Source organism: Telopea speciosissima, chromosome 3 (genome assembly GCF_018873765.1).
Source record: "Telopea speciosissima isolate NSW1024214 ecotype Mountain lineage chromosome 3, Tspe_v1, whole genome shotgun sequence".
NCBI lineage: Eukaryota > Viridiplantae > Streptophyta > Magnoliopsida > Proteales > Proteaceae > Telopea > Telopea speciosissima.
The window spans coordinates 35,245,424-35,268,336 of NC_057918.1; the positions used below are offsets into that span (position 1 = coordinate 35,245,424).

General features: G+C 43.2%; 1 long non-coding RNA gene across 1 annotated transcript in view; it reads right to left on the minus strand.

Annotated features, from left to right (window-relative positions):
- Positions 1-5,845: 5,845 nt before the first annotated feature.
- The window catches only part of LOC122656817, a 28,514-nt gene continuing 11,446 nt past the window's right edge, over positions 5,846-22,913 (minus strand). Inside the window, exons 3-4 of the long non-coding RNA XR_006332175.1 lie at positions 12,757-12,767; positions 5,846-5,961 (exon numbers count right to left, since the gene is read on the minus strand). This is a non-coding gene — a long non-coding RNA (uncharacterized LOC122656817). The remainder of the gene's footprint in view (positions 5,962-12,756; positions 12,768-22,913) is intronic.

Here is a 22,913-nt window from a genome sequence, read left to right on the forward strand (position 1 = left end):
AATAGCATTCATAGCAATCCATAGCAGTGCATAACAGTCCATAATAACTCATAACAGTCCCATAAAAATCGATCTAAGAATCGATATCAAAGCTGAGATTACTCCAGCAGCAAAAACAAGGCCACACAATGGATCCAATCAACCATAGATCAAAGAAAAGACACCAAACCTGAGATGAAGATCTGACCGATGTCTTCAAACCATTAGAGTAGCCTTCCAAGCACTTCAATACTTCAAAAATGGGGTAAGAAACCCCTTACAGCAGAGAAAACCCTTTGAGACTACAAACCGAGATTGAGTTGAGTCCTCCTTCTTTGATATATTGGAGAAACAAGTAAGGAACCGAGAGAAGGAGAGATGGAAGCAAGTCCTTTGATCAGAAATGCTCTGATACCATGTAAATAGAAGAGAAAGAAGAAGAAGAAGTGGGAGAAGCTGGTCTCTCAATATGTGGGAGAGGCCAGCAATCATCATTAATATAAAATGAGCTTTACAAGGGTAAAACAGGGAATAACAAAGGAGACAATATACCGAGCACCATATGGCTGACGCTAGTCACAATACAGGGGCATTTCCCTTTTTACCCTCCAAAGCCAAAGATACTCCTAACAATTACAATTACAGAATACCCATAATTTACAATTTGAAGTACACACTCACCCCAGCACAAGGGAGATTAAGACCCAGAAATGATTAAAAAAAGCACATCAATTACTTTGAACCACCTGTATGATTGTATCATCAAATACCAAAAGGAAATGCCATTTACTTTAAGAATGCACTGCACCATCCCTCAAAACATAATAAGGAGAAAAAAAAATTATAGGAATGAAAAAGAGGTTGCCTTGCCTGCCAAGACCTATAGTGAGGATGTACTTACTACATCATGGTCCATTACTAACCAAATCCACACATATTTCCCATCTCCTCAGTCCCCTCTCTCTCTCTACTTTAATCTGTTATCAAGTGGTGGTTGAAAGTCATAGCTTGAACAACTGCCACTTTTGACTTCCTGTTCTTCATCTAGGGAGCCAATTTCCTCAAAATTCAATTCCAAATAGCAGGCAGGGATATAGATCATGGCTCAACAGTATTGCTGATGCATGACGTAGTCGAGTCTTCGTAATTGTAGGTCCAACATTAAAACACCACAAGCAAGCCACTCAGACAAACTTTGATTGAGATCAAAACTTTATAGATTATTAAGGCAGGTATGGAAATATCCAACCCTAGCTATGTAAGGTGAGATACCTAAGAGATGTATGTTGCTACGGGAAAAAAAATTGTGTTTGCCTATATAAGATGATCCACTACGGTTGCCACTAAACCGTTGTCATAAATTATCAGCGTCACCCCCTGACGTTTGCCTATATTTTAAAGCACACCCACTAACTACCATAATATCAACCGCCTCCCCTGCTTTACCAAACTAATTACACACAGGACCCCTACCATTAGTTAAGAGATGTTAAGTGGTGATGTCAGCAACTTAATATTTTTTAAAAGCCAAATCTGCCCTTCTTAGTGGGCGAAGTACCTAATCTACCCTTTCAATTAAAGCACCCACAAACCCTTCTTCTTCCTCACACTCTGTGAAACCCGGTCAAATTTCCAAATAAATTTGAACTTTTGAAATCTGTGTGATTTCAGGTTCTGGTTCAATATTTGGCCATGCTAGCCTCTAAGTTGTAGGCCGTCTTGATTAAGAAATTCAGACCTATCTCATGACTCGTCTGTAAAGGCATTCCGATCAGCCAACTACCGTGGCCTTAAATGAATCTGAGGTGTCTAGCGGAAGGCAACACATAAGCTCGGCATGCTGGATTGATGGCCTGCGAAGCCTCTCTCTGTCTTAGGCCGAATCCCAGGTAAGAATCCCATTTTATATGTATATATGTTGTATTTTTAATTAATTAGTGTATTAGGGGCAGAATAGTAATTTTTACCTTGTGGGACCCCGCACTGAGCTACTCGTGTCGGTCTGCTTGGTGACAGTGCAGGACCTCCCCTTAATTAAACTCAATGTAAGTATAATTTAAAATATATTTATATAACGTTTTGTATGACCAAATAGGGTTAGAAGGGTATTTTAGTAAAATTGTCACTGTGGGACCCAGTTCCCCATGGGGAATGCTGTTCCGCATAATTACCCATGTTCGGATGACCTTTAATGTCGCCCGGCATCAAGTTATGGATAGAATAGACCAATAAATACGAATTCAGATTTATAAACTATTTTAGAAATTAGTTTAAATCTAATTTCATCAAAAGACAGATTTACCCCTTAGTGCTTAAGTAGTTAGATAAATATCAAAAGCCTTTCCAATTGATCACTATTCACAAGTTTAAGGGAGCTAAAAATTCGTTCCACTGGGAGAGAAGGAAAGAAAGAAGAAAAGAGAAGAGAAGAAGAGATGGAAAAAAGGGAAGCTTACCATAGGGCTTGTCTTCAACACTTGGAGCTGAACCAAGAATCTCCATTAGAAAGCTGCCTGCACTCTAAATCTGTTCTTATAACTGAGGTAAGCCTTGGATACTTGCTATCTTCCTCTTTATTTCCCTTATTCTCCATCTCTAGTTCACCTATTAAGAATTTCTGCCATTAAAGCTTGGAGACCAAGCTTGGGTTTGTGAAATTGAGCATAATTAGACTAATTTGAAACAGTTTTTGACTCTCTAAGACCTGAAATTTGGGAAATTACCAAGTCTGAAAGTTGTATTGCTGTTCTTGATGGCAATTTATAAACCCTAAACTAATTAATTAGGTTTAATTGAATAATTACCAAAATTATGAAGTTATTTATGAAATTGAACTCCCATATAGGTAGACCCACCTTTATATAATGTTAAAACACTTAGTTTCTTCCTTGCATGTGAAGATCTACCCAAAAATAGCAAAAACTCCAAATTCGGACACACTCCCGGATGGAGTTGCAGGTCCATGGGCGGTTGACCGGCCCTGTTGGAGTCCGCATCCGCTGGTCCTTTTGGTGCCCTTGCCCCTGTTATGTTGGGAATTGTCTCGACTTCAAATTAGACCTAATATATATTGTGTTGTTATGATATTAGGGTCTGTTCTCTCTTGTCCTTGTGTGCTCGACCTATTGGAGAATTACTTAGTTGAATTAGACTTCGATCCAGGTAAGGGGATTCGACCTTAATTTCTGTGTGTTTATCACATTAATTTCAATTTTATCTTTGAATGCCTGCTCACGCATCATTACCTCTATACCTAAAGCATGTAGTTTTCTAGCTTTTATTTAATGCATTAGATCGCATGTAAAATAGGTTGCGTAAAGACATACCGCATCGCATTTGCATTGATTATTTATATGATGTGAATTTATGATGATGGAATTCGGTAAATTATAACTCGGATCATGCTTGCCTCATCGTGTTTAGATCATGACTGGCTAGTTGATATTCATTACTCAATCTGCGCCCCTTACCAACAGGGGGAAAGGTGTTGACAACCCGTGCGAGACCGATGTGTTAGTTCCGGGATGCCATCTTCTGTCCCATGTTAGCGGGTCCCTAATTCCTGTGGGAATAAACAGCGGGGTTGGTCATTGGGGTGTCCGGTCCGATGTGTTAGTTCCGGAACGCGGGTCCTCACCGTGGTAGAATGGTTTCGCTCGGGTGACCGAAGGGTTAGTTAGGGACCGAGGTTAGCATCTACCACTAGTAGTAGTACTTATACCCATGAGACTTAGTATCTGCTTAGGAACATGTTAGTTTAGCACATGCATCGTGGATTTATTGTGTTTGTATGCTTGTACCCCCCCTACCGGCTCGTTGAGAGCTCACCCCGGATATCCTTATTTTTCGGTGATTTAGTTACTTCTAATGTTGGATTTGCGGCGCTGAGTTTGAAGTGCACGATACTTTGTGCGCACGTGATGATTGGGCAACCTCCTGATCTTGGCCTGATAGTCCAGGCTACCTCCCTACTCTTTTATGCTTTATAAATGCTTTATATAGTTATAGAATAGTTTCTTGTATACTTTTACTCTGTGCTACCTTTGAGAACTGTATAGTTGCATCACAAGCCTTATCATTTATTTAAATGAAATATCATTTAGACTTCTCTTACTAATGATGTTATCTCTATTAATTAAATTATTTCCGCTGCCTTTGATTACTGTATCTGTGAGCAATGATTGTGAATAAGGTACTGCACTTGTGATCCTTGGGGATTGGTTGGATGTCAGAGACATCCCGCCACACTTGGCCCTTAATGACCGGGCCGGTGTGTGACACACTCGGCCGATGACCTTGGAAAACATCCAAGGCAACCTACCTTCTTCTAAAGAAGAGACCTACTCCGGGGACCAAAGCAGCCCGGCGTCAACCAATGAAGCTCTATAAGGCCCCGACGATCATCTTCCTCACTCTGGCGAGTATAGTAAACACCCCATTTGCCACCTGGAAGGTAGTGGAATTTGAGCTGCCAAGGCAGCAGTGCATGGTGTACTTGGATTTGAAAAGGGAGGAGTGTGCAAACCTGTTTCCATCAGGGAGGGCTTATTCACAGGCGTTTCACCTGGGTGGGCAGGGATTCTTCCTGTCAGCTCACTGTAATATGGACTAGGCAAGCTCGTTTCACTGCTTTGGGCTATTTTTGGGGATGCAGGAGAAGGGATCTGTGAGCTTTGCAGTTGACTATGAATTTGCAGCAAGGGCAAAGCCTATGGAAGAGTATCAAAGCAAATACAAAGGTGCACCGCAAACCTCGCAACACAGCTCGCAAATGGATGGTTCTCTATAAATCTCCTTTCTTTGCTCTCTTTCTTTGCTTTGGATTCCATTTCAATACCTCCAGCACATAACTCACTGTTCTCATTCTCGTTGAATTGACCCATCTCCATCAAATCGCCCCCCAGTTCTGACCCCTGCAACTCCACTAGTTTCTTGATCAGACCCTCCTCCAGCATTGCTTCTATGGCTTTTTTCCTCCCAAAATAGGCGATGTCAAGGATACAATCCATGGCTGTGATTCGGAGCGACGAGTCTTTGGCACTTAGGAAGCTGATGATTTGGGAGATTTCTCTGTTGGATTCGATTTCGTCGATGAGGAGACTTCTAATTGATTTGATTAGGGAACAGAGGACTTGGGTTGAAGATTTCGAAGCCATGGAAATGAGGGCTTGGACTGTTGGACCCATTAACACCTGACCCACGAACACGTCTTTGTTGAATCTAACCAGAACGCCCACTGCGAGCGCCGATTGTTCTCGAATTCGTTTCGAAAATTTCAGATAACAGAGAATTGATTCCAAAAAGACTACTCTGTTATAAATCTTCTACTGCATCTCACAATTTCATCAAACAAGTGATGTATAGACCTCAATTTTGTGCAAGGAGTTCAATAGACTAGCTTTGGATCCCAAATGAGCAAAGTCCCTTTCCTGAAAACTTGCTCTTCCCTTGTTGCAGTGCCAAAACTTGAAGTTGCTTATGTTAAATACTAATGCATCTGAGACAAAAACTTTCCCTAAAAGAACAAAAGGGATGAAACAGATTGCAGCATGACTAGGTTCAAAGAAAAACCATAAGCAGACATCAAAGAATATGATCAATGATAAAATTCAAATAGAAGACAAATGCTTCCCAATAGTCACATTCCCAAACTCAGCTCTGCATTTCAAAGAACTCCTAGTTTCAAAGAATCCACAGCTTCAAGAAAGAAACAAGAGTTATTCTATTTGATGGCTAAATTCTGAGCATCCAATGCCTTATCCCTCCCTACAATGTTCAACACAAACTCCACCGCCTGCACATGATACTCCAATCTCACCAGCCCATTAATAACATGAGCATATACTTTCACAGGAGAGAAGGCAGTTGGATACCAGAACCCGTTTGCTGTACCATGGACATCCTTCATGGCTGAAGACAGCCTGTTCTTCATCAAAGGCATTCTCCACCTCTGAGCGGAGCTTACCATCAAACACTATAGAGCTTCATCAGTTGACGCCGGGCTGGTGTTGAAGGTCAATGGTAAGAAATGATTTAGGCTAGGTTTTTTATGATTTAGTGTAAAGGGTATTTTGGTCAAAGGAATTTCAGAAGTTAACACCGTTCAAAAATGGGTAACGGTTGATATTATGGTAGTTAGTGGGTGTGCTTTAAAATATAGGCAAACGTCAGGGGGTGGCGCTGATAATTTCCCTAAATAGAATTAGGCAACGGTTAATATTTTAATGCCGTAAAAAATAATCTTCTGCTACGGTTTATATTCTACAGTTGCAATAAAAACCTCTGAGGTAATTTTGGATATTATATTCTGCGACGGTTAATATTTACCGTTACGATAAAAAACTTCAGGTATTTATAGATTATATTCGGCGACAGTTGAATATTATAAAATCATTTTTAGCAACGGTTATTATATTATCGTTGTAATAAATAATATTTAGCAACAGTAATATATTTTCCGTCGCTCTAGTTGAGATGTGGTGACGGTGGTATATTTACCTTTGTTAAAAAAAAATTATATTGAGCGACGGTGGTATATTTACTGTTGTGATAAATAATATTAGGCAATGGTAATTTTTTTAACCGTTGCCAGTTGTTGTAGTGATGAAACCATCACTTCAAATCGGTTACTTTGGTCCAGATGAAGGCCGGTTTTCTTGGCTAGTGTTTCGTTCATGAAGTAGTGAGTACTTCCTGAATCGATCAACATTGTGGTGGCAATTCGCCCAACTGTCCCTCGAACTTGCATTGTTTGCGGCACGTGTGTCCCATAGTACATGGAGAGAAATTTCAGGGGTTTCTTATACTTCCTCTGCTGTAGTTTCCTCTGGTTTGCCATCGTCACCACCAGCTTCTTCATTTATTCCTTCACTCACGAACAAACGATTGCAAAGATATCCGGGCACAAAGCATTCGTTGCAATTATAACAGAGCCCCTTCGATCTTCTCTTCCAGCTCTGTTGGTGTCATCCTCCTTACTGGTAGAGACGAATTACCTGAATAGGGTATCCTTGAAGGAAACCCTTTTTTGTTTCAGGTGCGAGGGTAACTTGTCACTACATCATATTACGGGCTTTGAATAGTCTAGCTAGACCAATTGCTGCCGACAAGGAAGTAGGCTGGCCAGCCATGGCATCAGCCCATATATAATCCTTGAGACCGCTAAGGAAGCAACTAACCTGAAGGTGAGAAGGTAATGGTCCAACCTTAGACAATTACTTTTTGAACTACGTCTGGTGAATGGAACCCAACTGTTGCAACTTTGCCAACTCTGCAAAGCTATTCCAACGAGGGAGAGGAGATAAATTGTGTTCTCAAGCCCAAAGGACCTACAGTCCAGACAAGCTCGGTCCAATCACACGATAAAAAAATGTGCCATGTGGTTTCAATACAAGAACCACAAAATACACATTGGTAATCTTCTTCTTTGGTCACCAAAAACACAAAAAAATATAGAAGTTTCACTGTTTCACCAAATCTACAAGTTTCTTGGCATAAAAACTCCAAAAGACCTAAAAAGATCTGCCTTCCTTTCTGAATATATATGATCAGTCGATTCAAATCAAGATTGAATCAGGTCAATGGCATGAATTAATGTATCAGGATCGACCATGACCGATATTGATACGATGGTATCAGTTAGAAAGGTAATGTAAGATTCAGATTTAGTCCCAATTAACCCACAATAATTCTCAGCAGTCAACTTGGAAAAATCCCAATAGCAGGGTGTAACAAGGGCTGAAATTCAGAAGTAAGGCCAAGGTTATATATCAAAATCCAGCCACTCAATGGGGCAGATTTCAAGGTCGACTGCAGGTCTTAAGACTCCCAACAAACTCTCCAAATAGGAATGACTTAGGGGGGCTAGATCACAAGTTATCAGCAGTTCACCAAATTAGAAGGTAAAGAGGACTTATCTGTAGAAGCCAAATCAGCCAATAGAATAGGACCAAACTCAGGTCAAGTGGTGTTTGTATAGGGGAGAAGCTCTGCAGAAAATCCCAATCAATTCTGATGGTGAGATTGAGAGATCTAGAGGCTGCACCAAAATAGAAGGTTAAGGCCTACAGGCCAAACCAGCCAGCAGCAGGGTCTCAAGTTGGGATCGAGTGTTGATCTCCTTGACAGGGGTCATGTTAGAGTTACTAGTAGTTATGTTCTAAGGGTAGTTTGGGAACTAGCCTGTTAATAGTTGCTGTGTTTTGTAATTTCTATCTTTTTCCCTTTTTTACTGTTTACCTCCTTAGGGAGGTGTATGTAATTCCTTTACTTCTACTAATGAATCAATATAGCTGTGGAGAGACATCTCTTACACACACAAGTTACAACCGAAATATTATTCCTCCATTCTCTTGTTCTCTTCTTCTTCTCTTCTTCTTCTCCATCTTCTTCTCCTTCACTTACCTATATTCCCAACCTAAAAACCAACTTGGTATCAGAGCCAAAAGGTTTGAGAGTCGTATCACCACTCTTTTCCACATTTTTTCCCTCTCTTTGAAATCCTTTGAGTTCTAGGATTTCAAAGAAGAGGTTCATATGTAAATCCTTTGCTGAAGTAATATGACATAGGTTTTCTACAACCTATTTGGTGATTGAAGATGGTCCTTGAGATAGTGTGGAGCTCCTTTGAAGTTATTTTCAAGTAAACCAAGCAGCAGCCTGGGGTTCTGCCAGTTCAAGGTTGCAGCAGACCATCTTAGTCCTTCTTTCGATATCTTTTTGGAGCTTGGAATAGCTCAATAGAATCGTACAAGGGTCCCTTCTATGCTCCAAGTGTGCCTCCTTGATGAATGAAGGTATTGTTCAAGCATAGCTCAGTTTCGTTGGAACTGTTCTGCTGCCCAGATTTCCGCCAGTTCAAGGTTGAATCCATGGCTCAGCTTCATTTCAGCATGGGTTTGACTGTTGGACCAGCCCACTAGGATCGTACAGGGGTCCTATTTATTGTGCTTGTGGTCCTCTTTGATGGATGAGAGCATCTTTTGAGCCCACCTCAGTTTCGTGGTGACAGATTTTCTGCCCAGGTAAGCCCGATAATGCTGTATTGTCCTTGTTCTTGCATTTAGGGTATGTTGGGCTTCTTGTCTGGTTGAGAAGTGATTATGAATATCTGTATGTGAGTATTGGAGCTTGTTTAAGCTGCTTTTTCTTATTGGGGAGTGTGGGAGTGAAGCTTTTTTCTTGCTGGAATCTCTGTTTTGTGTGTTGGGATAATTTCTGTGGGTTGAGTGTGCACTCCCCCTTGCTGGCTGTTATCTGTTTATGGTCAAGTTCTATTTCCCACACACTATGGCTGATACACCTACATCTGAACTTGGTTCGGCTACCTCACAGCCTCTCCCCACAGCTCCTCCAGTTGTCTATGAGAATGTGCCTACACAGATTTCCTTTGTGAAACTTGATGGCACTAACTATTTGGATTGGTCACACTCCGTAAGGCTTTCACTAAGAAGCTAACGGAAACTTGGCTATATTACCGGTACCATTACGGCTCCTGAGCCTACCTCACCTACTTATGAACAATGGGAAGCCGACAATTCTACAGTCATGACATTGCTGATTTTCTTTATAACCCCTGAGATTGGACGGAGGTTTATAAGAAAGGAGACTGCCAAGGCCATCTGGGACAGTGTTTCACAAACTTATGATCGGGTGGGAGACTCTGCCAAGGTCTACCAGCTTCACCAAAAGATCAACTCCATGCGACAAGGTGATAGGACCATTTCTGAGTACTATAATGCCTTTCTTGGCCTCTTGGAGGAATATGATCACTACAGAGATCTTCACTTGAAGGACCCAGAGGATGAGGCTAAGGTCTATCGGACTCTTGAAAAAGAGCGTGTCTTTACCTTTCTTGGTGGTCTGAATCCTGACTATGAGCCTATCAGACTTCAGATCTTAGGCCGGTCTCCCTTCCCATCTCTTAGTGAGGTCTGTAGTTACTTACAGAGTGAGGAGACTAGACGTGTTGCTATGGAGCCAGCTTCTGTATCTTCTCTTGAGAGGTCAGCCCTCAACTCCAGTTCTTCCCTCGACACCTGTGGTGGTGGTCGTGGCTCGGGGCCTAGCCGAGAGGTAGCCAACATAGTAGAGACAGTGGGTGCCAATAGTGTTGGTTGGGACCGTTTTAAATGTGACCATTGTGGGAGAACTGGACACACCAAGGATCGGTGTTGGTCTCTTTATGGTCGTCCTCCTAGCACACGTAGTCGTGGTGGCCGTAGAAGGGGAGCCCGAGCTCACTCTGTGATGACTGAGGCAGATACTATACCGGATGACCCCACCTTTATGGAGACAATTGTTCGATGGGTCATGTCACAGCTTAGCACATCTTCTACACCTTCTGTAGCCAGCTCCTCATCATCCTCGGCCTTACATGTCTCTACTTCAGCCTCTACGCAGCCTAGTCTTGGGTCATTGACTCGGTACTCCGACCATATGGTGAGTCGTCCCATAATTATGATTCCTATACCATTTGCTCTGGTAAGGATAAGGTTAGAATAGCTGATGGCTCCCTATCCTCCATCTCTGGTAAGGGTAGTATTCCTATAACCTCGTCTATTTCTCTTTCTTCTGTTCTTCATGTTCCTAACCTTACAGTTAATCTCTTATCTGTGAGTCACTTGACAAAATCTTTGAATTGCTCCGTCACATTTTTCCCTTCTTACTGTCTTTTTCAGGATTTGGTGACGAAGAGGATTATTGGTAGTGGACGTGAAGAGCAAGGCCTTTATTTTTTTGACCCTTTTCTGCCCACAGCTCAGTCTTATATGTGTGGTCATACTGAGAGTAGTTCTGTGGAGTCTGTTATGTTATGGCATCGGCGTCTTGGCCATCCATCTTTTGTTGTAATGAGGAAACAATTGCCTCACTTATTTTCTTCTATTGTTTCTTCTCATGTTTTTCAATGTGAACCATGCATGTTTGCCAAACATTGTCGTTCCTCTTATCCATATCATGGTAATAGAACTGTTGCTCCTTTTCATCTTGTGCACACTGATGTTTGGGGACCTTCTCCTACTACCTCTTTATTTGGTTATCATTATTTTGTGTCCTTTATTGATGATTTCTCTCATGCTACTTGGACTATTCTGATGAAACATAAAAGTGATGTTTGTGATGCGTTTAAAACCTTCTATCAGATGATTCTTACTCAGTTTGACACCCGGATCAAAGTTGTTCGATCTGATAAAGGGGGGGAATACATGTTTAGTGGTCTCCAAAACTTCTTTACTGATAATGGCATTCTCCATCAGCTAGCGTGTGTTGACACTCCCCAACAAAATGGGGTTGCTGAGAGGAAGAATCGCCATTTATTAGAGGTCACCCGTAGTCTCTTGTTTGGTATGCATGTCCCCAAAACCTTTTGGTCCGCTGCTCTTCTCACTGCTTCTTTCCTCATCAATCGCATGCCTACCAAACTTCTTGACTACAAATCTCCCTTGGACATTTTATCTCCCAAAGTTTCAGCTTTCTCTCTTCCCCCTAAGGTCTTTGGTTGTGTTTGTTATGTGCAAGTAAACAAATCTGCCCGCACTAAACTTGATCCAAAAGCTCTCAAGTGTCTCTTCCTTGGGTACTCTTCTACTACCAAGGGCTATAAGTGTTATCATCCTTCTTCTCGCCGGTGTCTTATCTCAAAGGATGTCACCTTTCTTGAATCTCTTCCTTTCTTTGCCCCTTCTCAGCATCTTCTTCAGGGGGAGAAGTGTGGAAGTGAAAAGGCTGCTGATTTTCTTCATTCTCCTCTTCCTATCTCTCCTTTTATGTTTGACATTGGTACACTCAGGACTGTGGATGTGGTTAATACTAGTGATCAATCTCAATCAGATGTGAACACAGAATTGGTGGTTGAAAGTGGTCCCAATAAGGAGGAGGATTACCACATTACATACAGAAAGGGTGAAGGCATACATAATCAAAGAAAGCAAACCTACCAAGAGTCCTCTTTGGATCCAGATCCACATCTTGAGCTTCATCACTCTCAGTCAGGTGACATCCCTTCTCCTCCTTGTGATTTAGACCTTCCTATTGCTGTTAGAAAAGGGAAAAGAGCTTGCACTAATCCTATAGCCCAGTTTATTTCCTATGATGCTCTTTCTCCCACAAGTATGGCCTTTATTACTACTCTTTCTACAGCTTCTATTCCCAGGAATGTCATCGATGCTATGTCTGACCCAAAGTGGAGACAAGCTATGTCTGAGGAGATGATGGCCCTTGAGAAGAATGGTACTTAGCAATTGGTGGACCTTCCTAAGGGACGTGTCCCAGTTGGCTGCAGATGGGTCTATACAATCAAATATAAATTTGATGGCAGTGTCAAAAGATACAAAGCAAGGTTGGTTGCCAAGGGATACAGTCAAGTCTATGGGATTGACTATCAGGAGACGTTTGCTCCTATGGCCAAGCACAATTCTATAAGAGTCCTCTTATCCTTGGCTGCCAATAATGATTGGCCTTTATACCAGTTAGATGTGAAGAATGCTTTCCTTCACGGTGACTTGGAAGAAGAGGTGTACATGCAAACCCCTCCTGGCTTCAAAATGCCTTCAGCTGAAAGGAAAGTGTGCCTTCTCAAGAAAGCACTATATGGTCTCAAACAATCTCCCAAGGCATGGTTTGAGCGCTTCCGACAGGCTATTCTGAGAAATGGGTATTCCCAGAGTCAAGCTGATCACACTCTCTTTACCAAGCAGGGCAATGGTACTATCACAGCCCTCATTGTTTATGTTGACGATATTGTGATCACAGGGGATGATATAACTGAAATAAGTAAACTGAAAGACTACCTGGCACAGCAGTTTGAAATCAAAGATCTGGGTCCCTTGCGGTACTTCTTAGGGATTGAAGTATCAAGAACCAAGAAAGGAATCAACATATGTCAACGAAAGTTTGTCCCTGATTTGTTGACAGAGACAGGGATGTTAGGCTATAAACCAGCAAATTCTCCCATTGAGCAGAATCATAAACTGGGAGAAGATTGTGGTTCTCCTTTGGTTGATGCGGGAAAGTACCAACGGCTAGTGGGGAAGCTTATCTATCTTGCTATGACTTGCCCAGATATCTCCTATGCAGTGGGAGTGGTGAGCCAATTCATGCATGCTCCCAAGAGTGGCCACTTAGATGCTGTGTACCGCATTATTAGGTATTTGAAGTCTTCTCTAGGGAAAGGACTATTATATGTCAAACACAATCACTCGAGAGTGGAAGGCTTCACTGATGCTGATTGGGCTGGCTCCATTACAGACAGAAGATCTACCTCTGGCTATTGTACCTTTGTGGGAGGTAATTTGGTTACTTGGAGAAGCAAAAAACAGCATGTTGTAGCCAGATCTAGTGCAGAAGCAGAATTTCGAGCTATGGCTCATGGTGTTTGTGAACTCATATGGTTGAAAAGGCTTGTTCAGGAACTGGGATTTGCTACTGAAGGCCCTATGAGACTCTACTGTGACAACAAGGCTGCCATCAGTATTGCCCATAATCCGGTTCAACATGACCAAACCAAGCACATTGAGGTTGATAGGCACTTCATCAAGGAGAAGATTGATTCTGGCCACATTTGTACTCCGTTTATGCAGACTGGTGATCAGCTGGCAAACATCTTCACTAAAGCTCTTGCTTTTCCTTAGTTTAGTACACTCTTAAGCAAGCTGGGAATGCATGATATATATTCTCCAGCTTGAGGGGGAGTGTTAGAGTTACTAGTAGTTATGTTCTAAGGGTAGTTTGGGAACTAGCCTGTTAACTAGTTGCCCTACTTTGTAATTTCTATCTTTTTCCCTTTTTTACTGTTTACCTCCTTAGGGAGGTGTATGTAATTCCTTTACTTCTACTAATGAATCAATATAGCTGTGGAGAGACATCTCTCACACACACAAGTTACAACCGAAATATTATTCCTCCATTCTCTTGTTCTCTTCTTCTTCTCTTCTTCTTCTCCATCTTCTTCTCCTTCACTTACCTATATTCCCAACCTAAAAACCAACTGGTCAGCCCTCCAAAACTCAGCCAATTCTGATCAGGGATCATTCAGTTGTAGTCCTCCCAAGTTGCAGCAGCAAAATTAAATCGCAGGAGCAGAAAGAGATCTGCAGAGGTGAACCTTGATTCTTCTTCGGGTGATGATCAGCAGCAGCAGTCAAGAGATTGATTGGTGGAACACTTCTGGTCTTCAGCAGCAGTTGTTTGCTCACAATAGAAGTCACAGAACACAGCAGAACTAGGGCTCGATTCGGTGCAGAAGACAGTTGGAAGAAGGGGATAAGAAAATAGAGGGTAAGGATAGGTGGATTTAGCTCTCCCAGCAAGGCTCCTTCAGCCCTTCAAGAGTCAAGCACAACTTGAGAAGAATATAATTGCAGGCTTGCAACAAGCAAAAGTGTTTTCATTCAACTGAGATAAATCGAGGGGATGGCTATAACAGCCTTACAATTAAATAGAAGTGTAATAAAATCAGATTTAATGAAGAAGATGGAGAGGAAGAAGAGGAAGAAGAAGAGAAGAGGCTGCAATCCTTTAGGGAGAACAACCGATAGAAAGTTGAACTCCCCCTTTCACTAATTAATATAAGAATAGGGTACAAGAGATAAGAAGGGATAAAATCACCAAAATAACCCCACTAAACCCATCTCGGGATTAGTGCCTGGCGCTAATACCGAGATGCCAAATCTCGATATCCAGCAGTCCCCCTCAAGCTAGAACATAGATGTTAATCATGCCCAGCTTGTTACAAATATAATCAATTCTCACACTTCCCAAAGACTTAGTAAAAACATCAGCAAGTTGCTCTCTTACCAAGATCCTTGGTGTGAAATTTACACTGCAAATGTACCTTCAGCTGCTCAATGCCTTCAACATCATTACCAATGATGACTATATCATCTACATATATCACCAAAAATATCCTACCAGCCTTGCTATGCCGGTAGAACACCGAATGATCACTGCCACACTGAATCATCCCAAATTCTAGAACAACATCCGAAAATCTCCCAAACCAGGCCCTGGGAGATTGTTTTAAATCATACAACGACTTCTTAGGCTTGCACACTAAACCAGACTCCCCCTGAGCAACAAACCTAGGAGGTTGCTCCATATAGACTTCCTCATGGAGATCACCATCAAGAAAAGCATTCTTCACGTCCAACTGAAAAAGAGGCCAATGATGGGATGCGGTAAGAGATATCAAAAGACGAACGGATGCAAGCTTGGCAACAGGGGAAAAAGTATCAAGATAATTGTTGAGTAGTCCTTGTGATACTCCTTTGGAAGCCAATACTCGTCTACAAGAGAAAGATCGTACTCCCATTGATAAGGGCCGTTATCAACGGTTGGTGAGAAAATTGATTTATCTCTCTCACACAAGACCAGACATTGCATTTGCGGTAAGCCTTGTCAGTCAGTTCATGCATGATCCCTACTCCAACCATATGGATGTTGTTCTTCGTATTCTCTACTAGTTGAAGTCAGCTCCAGGAAAAGGAATTCTCTTGTCCCCGCATAATCATCTTCGTATTGAAGCTTATACAGATGCGGACTGGGGTGGTAATCCTGATCAGAAATCTACTTCAGGGTATTGCACGTTTGTTGGAGATAATCTTGTCACATGGCGTAGTAAAAAACAGAATGTAGTGGCAACATCCAGTGCTGAAGCAGAGTTCCGTGCTATGGCTCAAGGAATCTGTGAGTTATTGTGGGTTCAAAGTTTACTCCAAGATCTTAGTAGTTTTGTTCATCGTCCAATCGTGTTGTACTGTGACAACAAAGCAACAATCAGCATTGCCCACAATCCAGTACAACATGACCGTACCAAGCATGTGGAGATTGACAAACACTTCATCAAGGAAAAGTTGGAAAGTGGACAGATTTGTATACCTTTTGTGAAGTGAAGTGATCAACTTGTTGATGTCTTCACCAAAGGATTGAGTGGAAAGATGTTTCATCCTAATTTGGTCAAGTTGGGCATGTGTGATATTTGTGCACCAACTTGAGGGGGAGTGTTGAATAGTCAAACCCGAAAGGGTATATTTGTCTTTTATATTCTTAAGTTGTTTAGTCGGCTATGTGGGTTTTAGTCCCACATCGCCTATTTGTAATTCTGTCCTCTCTTTTCAATATTATAAATAGAAGAGCTTGGGGTGATCATTACTCACTCAAGCATTACATCCCATCGTGTTCTGTTAACAATAAGCAACCCCATAAATCTGTGTATAACCTTTGGCAACCAAGTAGGCCTTCAAACGAGCCAAGGAGCCATCAGGGTTCACTTTTACTACATATACCCACCGACAACCAACAGCCTTCTTGCCAGCAGGCAACTGTACCAAGTCCCAAGTGTGGTTGTCAGCCAAAGCAGCCAATTCCTCCTCCATAGCTGTCCTCCAGCCAGAGTGGGATAATGCCTCTGAAACAGACTTAGGGGTAGGATAAGACTCAACAGTAGATAGACAAGCAGAAAAGTTAGCCGATAAGTGCGTATAAGAAACAAAATGAGACAAAGGATGTTGAGTACAACTACGAACACCCTTATGAAGAGCAATGGGAACATCAAGATCAGAAGAAGGAATACTTAACTAAGGAACAAAATCCACAGACGAAGTTGAAGTAGGAGGATCAGTAGAGACTGGGGGTGCTAGATCATCTCTAGGACGCTGAACAAATGTGAATTTAACAGGAGGACGGGCTGGCCGAACAGGAGGAGGTGGAGGCAAAGGCGGCGGAGATGGACCAGTAGCCGATTGACCCTGTGAAACAGTACGTTGCACCACACATAAAGGAAGATCCTCATCCAATTCCGAAGTAACAAAAGATGTATCATCATAAGTAGTGGACTCAAAAAAGTAAACATCAGCAGAGACAGTATTTGCGAAGAACTGGTGAATAACACCAATAACCTTTTTAAGTACGTGAATAACCCAAGAAAATACATTTAATAGACCGGGGATCTAATTTGGACAGACCTGGACGATGATCTCGAACAAAGCATGCACACCAAAAATCCTAGGCGGTAAAACAAAGAGAGGTTCAGTAGGAAATAAAAAAGAATGAGGAATCCCACCCTTTAACACAAAAGACGGCATACGATTTATAAGAAAACGGGCAGTTAAAACAGCATCAGCCCAAAAGATTTTGGTACTTTCATCTAAAAAAGAATGGAACGAGTCACATCCATTAAATGTCTATTCTTCCGTTCAGCCACACCATTTTGTTGGGGTGTGTCTGAACAAGAAGACTGGTGCAACATACCACGGTCAGCCATAAAAGAATTAAATGGAGCAGAAAAATATTCAAGGGCATTATCACTGTGTAAAACACAAATATTCTTATTAAACTGAGTCTGAATTTCAGTAACAAAGCACGAAAAATGGCAAACAACTCAGAACGACTGTTCATTAAATAAATCCAGGTGACTCTAGAATAGTCATCAACTAAAGTAACAAAATATTTAAATCCCATCTTAGAAGTAACAGGGCAAGGCCCCCATACATCAGAATGCACTAAAGAAAAAGGGTACTGATGAACCATAGTTGAAATCAACCAATCAGCAGGCAACAAGAGGCAGGACCGTCCGGTAGCTAAACCGACCGTTGAACCCGAACCAGTTCATCTCTAAATAAGAATCAAAACAATGAATAAGACTCAACCGTTTGACCCAGTGACGGACGGACGGGTCCGAAGCAATGAATCGGTCACCGAGTCAGCTCAGATCGGGCTGGTCCACTCAGATCAGACTCGTTACTTTGAGTGCCTAATACAGTTAACTAACCTAACCACATGACTGACACGGTTAAGGTCATGCTTTCTTCATGACTTCTAAACCCTACAGATGTCGAGATCTAGGAACAACACCTAGGACTACATGGAACCAGAACTACTGTACATAAACGGAAACCCCCATACCACTCTAGTAATTTAAACCTATAAATAGTGACATTTATCTCAGGTATAGGGGGCTCATATCTTTCAAAGTCTTTGGATTTTAGAATTTATCTGTTGCAGAGGTCTGACTTAGGCATCAGAGTGTACTAACCGGCTCAGGTTGACACTCTTTCGCTTTATGTTGTTTACCTGTGCAGATCAGCTTGGCCAGGTGGACAACAGCTCAGACTTCGCCGCACCAGATTGGCGCCGTCAATGGGAAACACAACGTCAAAGCCATAAGTCATAGTAACCGATACAGCAAACAATTCCCGACCTGGGAATAGCCGTGCGACGGGAAATTCCCGCCGGGAGGGAAGTCGGGTTGATGGTGGCCCAGTCACACGTCAGACAACCCGAGCTATGCTCTTACCACCAGGTGCGGTACCCCAAGTGTAGCAGCCTTCGAAGGCGTTGATGGAGGAAAATCTCCCTCCCCTGCCACCATCACCGATATCGGGACTCTAGTGAGGTGGACTAAGACCCCGACCAGCCATCCCAAGAGTGTACTATCTTAACCCAAACGCACCTACGACCAATGCACAATTGCATGATCTGCGGCTCCAACTTGCAAAGACAAATGCAATGATAAAGTCGTGTCTACTACGGGTGGAGGCAGACCACCCACATCAGCAGCAACAACAACTACGCCAACCTGTACTGGAGAGGGTAGGTAGGTCCGATCATCGAACCGAAAGCAGGGCCAGCACGGCCCATGTAAGGAGATGCACCCCGCCACCACATAACCAGGAAGGGCGACGTGATGGCCCAAGGAACGGCATATTGGGCTCTCACGTACGGTCACCATCCCGACCTGATCGAAGTCCACGACGAGAATGGGAAAGAACTGTTTCGAGACAATCCTGAAGGAGCTTAGATCGTAGCAGGAGAAGTCCCTTACCGTAAGGAGCAGGGATGGATCTTTTCAGGAACCATCCCGAGTCGAGAATGACCTCCAAACTCGGCCTGAGGATATTGAGTTTGGGGAACAATTGAGGGATCTAGATGAAAAGATCCGAAGTATAGGGAAGAGTACAACAGAAGATATACTGGCCGTATCTAATCAACACCCGTTCATGGAAGGAATTATGGGGGTTGAGCTGCCTAAAGGGTTTAAAATGCCGACCTTTGTCCTATATGATGGATCCTTTGACCCGATTGATCACGTCAATTATTTCAACTCGGTAATGATGGTCTAGGGCGGGTCGGACACTGCATCATGCAGATTTTTCGCGGCATCATTGAAAGGAGCAGCAACCTACTGGTTCTCTCATTTAAGGCCGAGGTCGATCGGCTGTTTTGCCGAACTCATCCGGGCGTTTGTCATAAGGTTCCAGAGCAGTATCCGACAAAAGAAGACCGTGGCAAACCTGTTAGCCATCAAGCAGCGGCGGGATGAGACGATTCGGAACTTCGTCTCGCAGTTTAATCGAGAGTCCTTGGACATTCCCGACCTCGATGATTCTGTGGCATTCAACGCTTTGCAAAGTGGCATAACAGATATCAAGCTGATAAAGTCCTTAATTTTGAATAAGGCCAACAACATGACCAAACTGATCAGTTGGTGTCATAAGTTCGCCAACATGGCCCGAAGTTATCGCAGCACGAAATAAGGCGAATGGGGTGTAGGAGAAAAAGAAGGGTTCAGACAAAAAAGACAAGAAAACTGACAAGAAAGATGATAAAAAAGCCGAGAACTGAGCAGGCACCCAGTCCCGAGTACACCCCGCTCAACACCAGGCGATCGGACATCTTGATGCAAATCGAAAACAGGGGTCTCCTAAATTGGCCCGAACCGATGTTCTCAAAGGCCGAGGATAAGAACCCTCACAAGTATTGTCGATTTCACAGGGATACAGGGCATGATACAGAGGATTGCAGGCAATTGAATAGGGAGATCAAGAATCTGATCAAGGAAGGGCACCTGGCCCGATATGTGGACAAAAGAAGAGATTCCCGACCCGATCACAGAGAAGGGGGTCGAGATATAAGAAGAGAAGAAAGACGGGACGACCAGAAGGGAGAAAGAAGACCTGACAAAGAAAAAGAGAGAACTGGAGAAGGGCGCCTAGAGCCAAGCAAAGGTATGCCAGGGCCGAGCCGACCCTTGGCTGCACCCATTTTGACAATCTTGGGAGGACCAAGAATCAGTTCGGAAGGCAAAGGCACACGCTAGGTTCATTGGAGTGGCCGAGACGACCAGGAAGTTGGAAAAGACTGAACAAACCATCACCTTTACCAGTGACGATATGGAAGGAATCAATTGGCCCCATGATGATGCGATCTTGCTACAAATGATCATCCAGGACTGACCTGTCCACAGAATTTTGGTCGATACGGGAGCTTCAGTAGATCTACTTTCATATTAGGCTTATCAGCAATTCGGGCTGGGTGTTGAGAACCTAACACCAGATGGAACAAACTTGTACGGATTTTCCAGAGCGGTAGCTAGGATTGAAGGAAGTATAAAGATGCCGGTGACAGCAGGGGAGTACCCAAACGAGGTGACTGTCATGGTAAACTTCATGGTGGTAAGAACAGTCTCGGCTTTCAACGCCATCCTGGGCCGACCCACCTTGAACGCGCTAGGAGCCGTCGTGTCCACGAAGTACTTAAAGATAAAGTTTCTGACCCCAAACAGAGTGGGGGAATGCCAAACCGACCAGAAGAAATCTAGGGAATGTTATGTAACATTCGTGAAGAACAAAAACAACTGTGGAGGAATGGCCTTGATAGTGGAGGTACCCGACCAGAGGGATGAGCTCACCATTCGAAGAGGAGAACCTGTAGAGGATATTGTATCCGTCCCGATAAATAAAAACTTCTTGGACCACATTGTTCAGATCGGAAGTCAGATGAAAGAAAAGCAGGAGTAAATCTTGGCCTTTCTAAAGGCCAATAGTGATGTCTTCGCCTGGTCGGCAGCTAATATGCCTGGAATTCCCCGAAGTATCGCAGAACATCGGCTCAATATCAACCCAGCTCACAAACCGGTTCAGCAGAAAAAAAGAAATTTCGCTTCCGAGTGACTCATGGCGATCGAGACGGAAGTTCAGAAGTTAAAAGATTCAGGCTTCATCCAAGAAATTGAATTCCCGATCTGGCTAGCGAATGTGGTGATGGTCCCGAAATCTAATGGCAAATGGTACATGTGTGTCAATTTTACCGACCTGAACAAAGCATGTCCTAAAGATTGTTACCCCCTGCCTCGAATCGATTAGCTCATTGATGCCACCATAGGACACGAAATGCCTACTTTCATGGACGCGGATTCTGGTTATAACCAGATCCTAATGCATGAAGAGGATCAGGAATATACTGCCTTCTGAACTGAACAGGGAAATTTTTTCTACAAAGTCATGCCCTTCGGTTTAAAGAATGCGGGGGCAACTTATCAGAGAGCGGTCAATCATATCTTTAAGCCTCAGAACGGAAAAAATATGGAGGTCTATGTAGACGATATGCTAGTAAAGAGTGCCCGAGCCGAGCACCATCTGGCTGACCTAGAAGAAACCTTTGCATGCCTCAGGGATAACAAAATGAAGCTAAACCCTGCAAAGTGTGTTTTTGGTGTGACGTTGGGAAAATTCTTGGGATTCATAGTCTCAAAGCGTGGGATCGAGGCTAACCCAGAAAAGATTAAAGCAATCCAAGAGATGGAACCGCCCCGAACTATTCGAGAAGTTTAACATTTGACTAGGAGAGTCACAGCACTCAACAGATTCATTACCCGATCTGGAGATAAATGTCTCCCATTCTTCGGTACTATGAAAAACCTAAAAAACCCCCCCCCCAAAGACTTTCGGTGGACAGCTGAGTGCCAGTAGGCCTTTATGGAACTAAAGAAGTATCTTGAACAAGCACCACTCCTGGTCTGATCCGAGCACGTAGAAGAATTGCAATTGTGATGGCGTCAGAAGTTACAGTCAGCGCGGCCCTAATCAAGACAGACAAAAGCTCACAAGTACAACAACCGATCTACTACGTCAGCCATGTACTCTTGGATGTAGAAATTAGGTATTCCCAAATTGACCTAGTAGTTGCGGCCCAAAAGCTCAGACCATATTTTCAGAGCCATGAATTCGTTGTGCTTACAAACCAACCTTTAAAGAAGATTTTGCACAAACCCGACCTATCTGGTCGGCTAGTGGGATGGGTGGTGGAACTCAGCGAGCACTATATCGAGTATAAGCTTCGTACAGCAATTAAGGGACAGAGTCTCGCTAACTTCATTGTAGAATGCACTCGTGGGGACGAGGAGGTGGAAGAAGAAGAGGCTGACCCGAGCTCATGGTTATTGTTCGTAGACGGGTCAAGCAGTAGTGCAAGAAGCGGGGCGGGTTTGATTCTGATCAGCCCAGAAGGAATTAAAATACAATATGCGCTTCGGTTCAAATTTTCAGCCTCAAACAATGAAGCAGAGTACGAGGCATTGATGGTCGGACTCAGGGTGGCTTGGTCGGTTCAGGTCAGGAGCCTGATCGCTCACACTGATTCTCAGTGTGTGGTCAACCAAGTACAAGGGCACTACGAAGCAAAGGAAGAAAGAATGATAACGTACCTCAATAAAGTTCGCGATCTGGCCTCAACCTTCACTAACTTTGAAATCAAGCAGATTCCGAGAAGTGAAAATAGCTCGGCTGACGCTCTATCCAGGTTGGCCACAACAGGATGCTCAAATCTGGACCGAACCATCTATATAGAAGTTCTTGAACGGCCGTCCCACAAAGAAGAGGCTCGGGTGAACATCATTGAGGAGGGCCCTAGGTGGATGGACCCAATCGTAGCCTATTTAAAAGATGATGAGCTACCCACTGCCCGAGCAGAAGCGAGGAAAGTAATAAGAAGAGCAGCCCGGTATACCCTAATCGATGAAGTACTAAATAAGAGGTCGGTCAGTGCCCCGCTTCTAAGATGCCTAGGGCCGGCTGGGGCTCAATACGCGTTGGTGGAGGTCCATGAAGGAATTTGTGGTAACCACCTTGGAGGTCGAGCACTAGCTTACAAAATCTTACGCT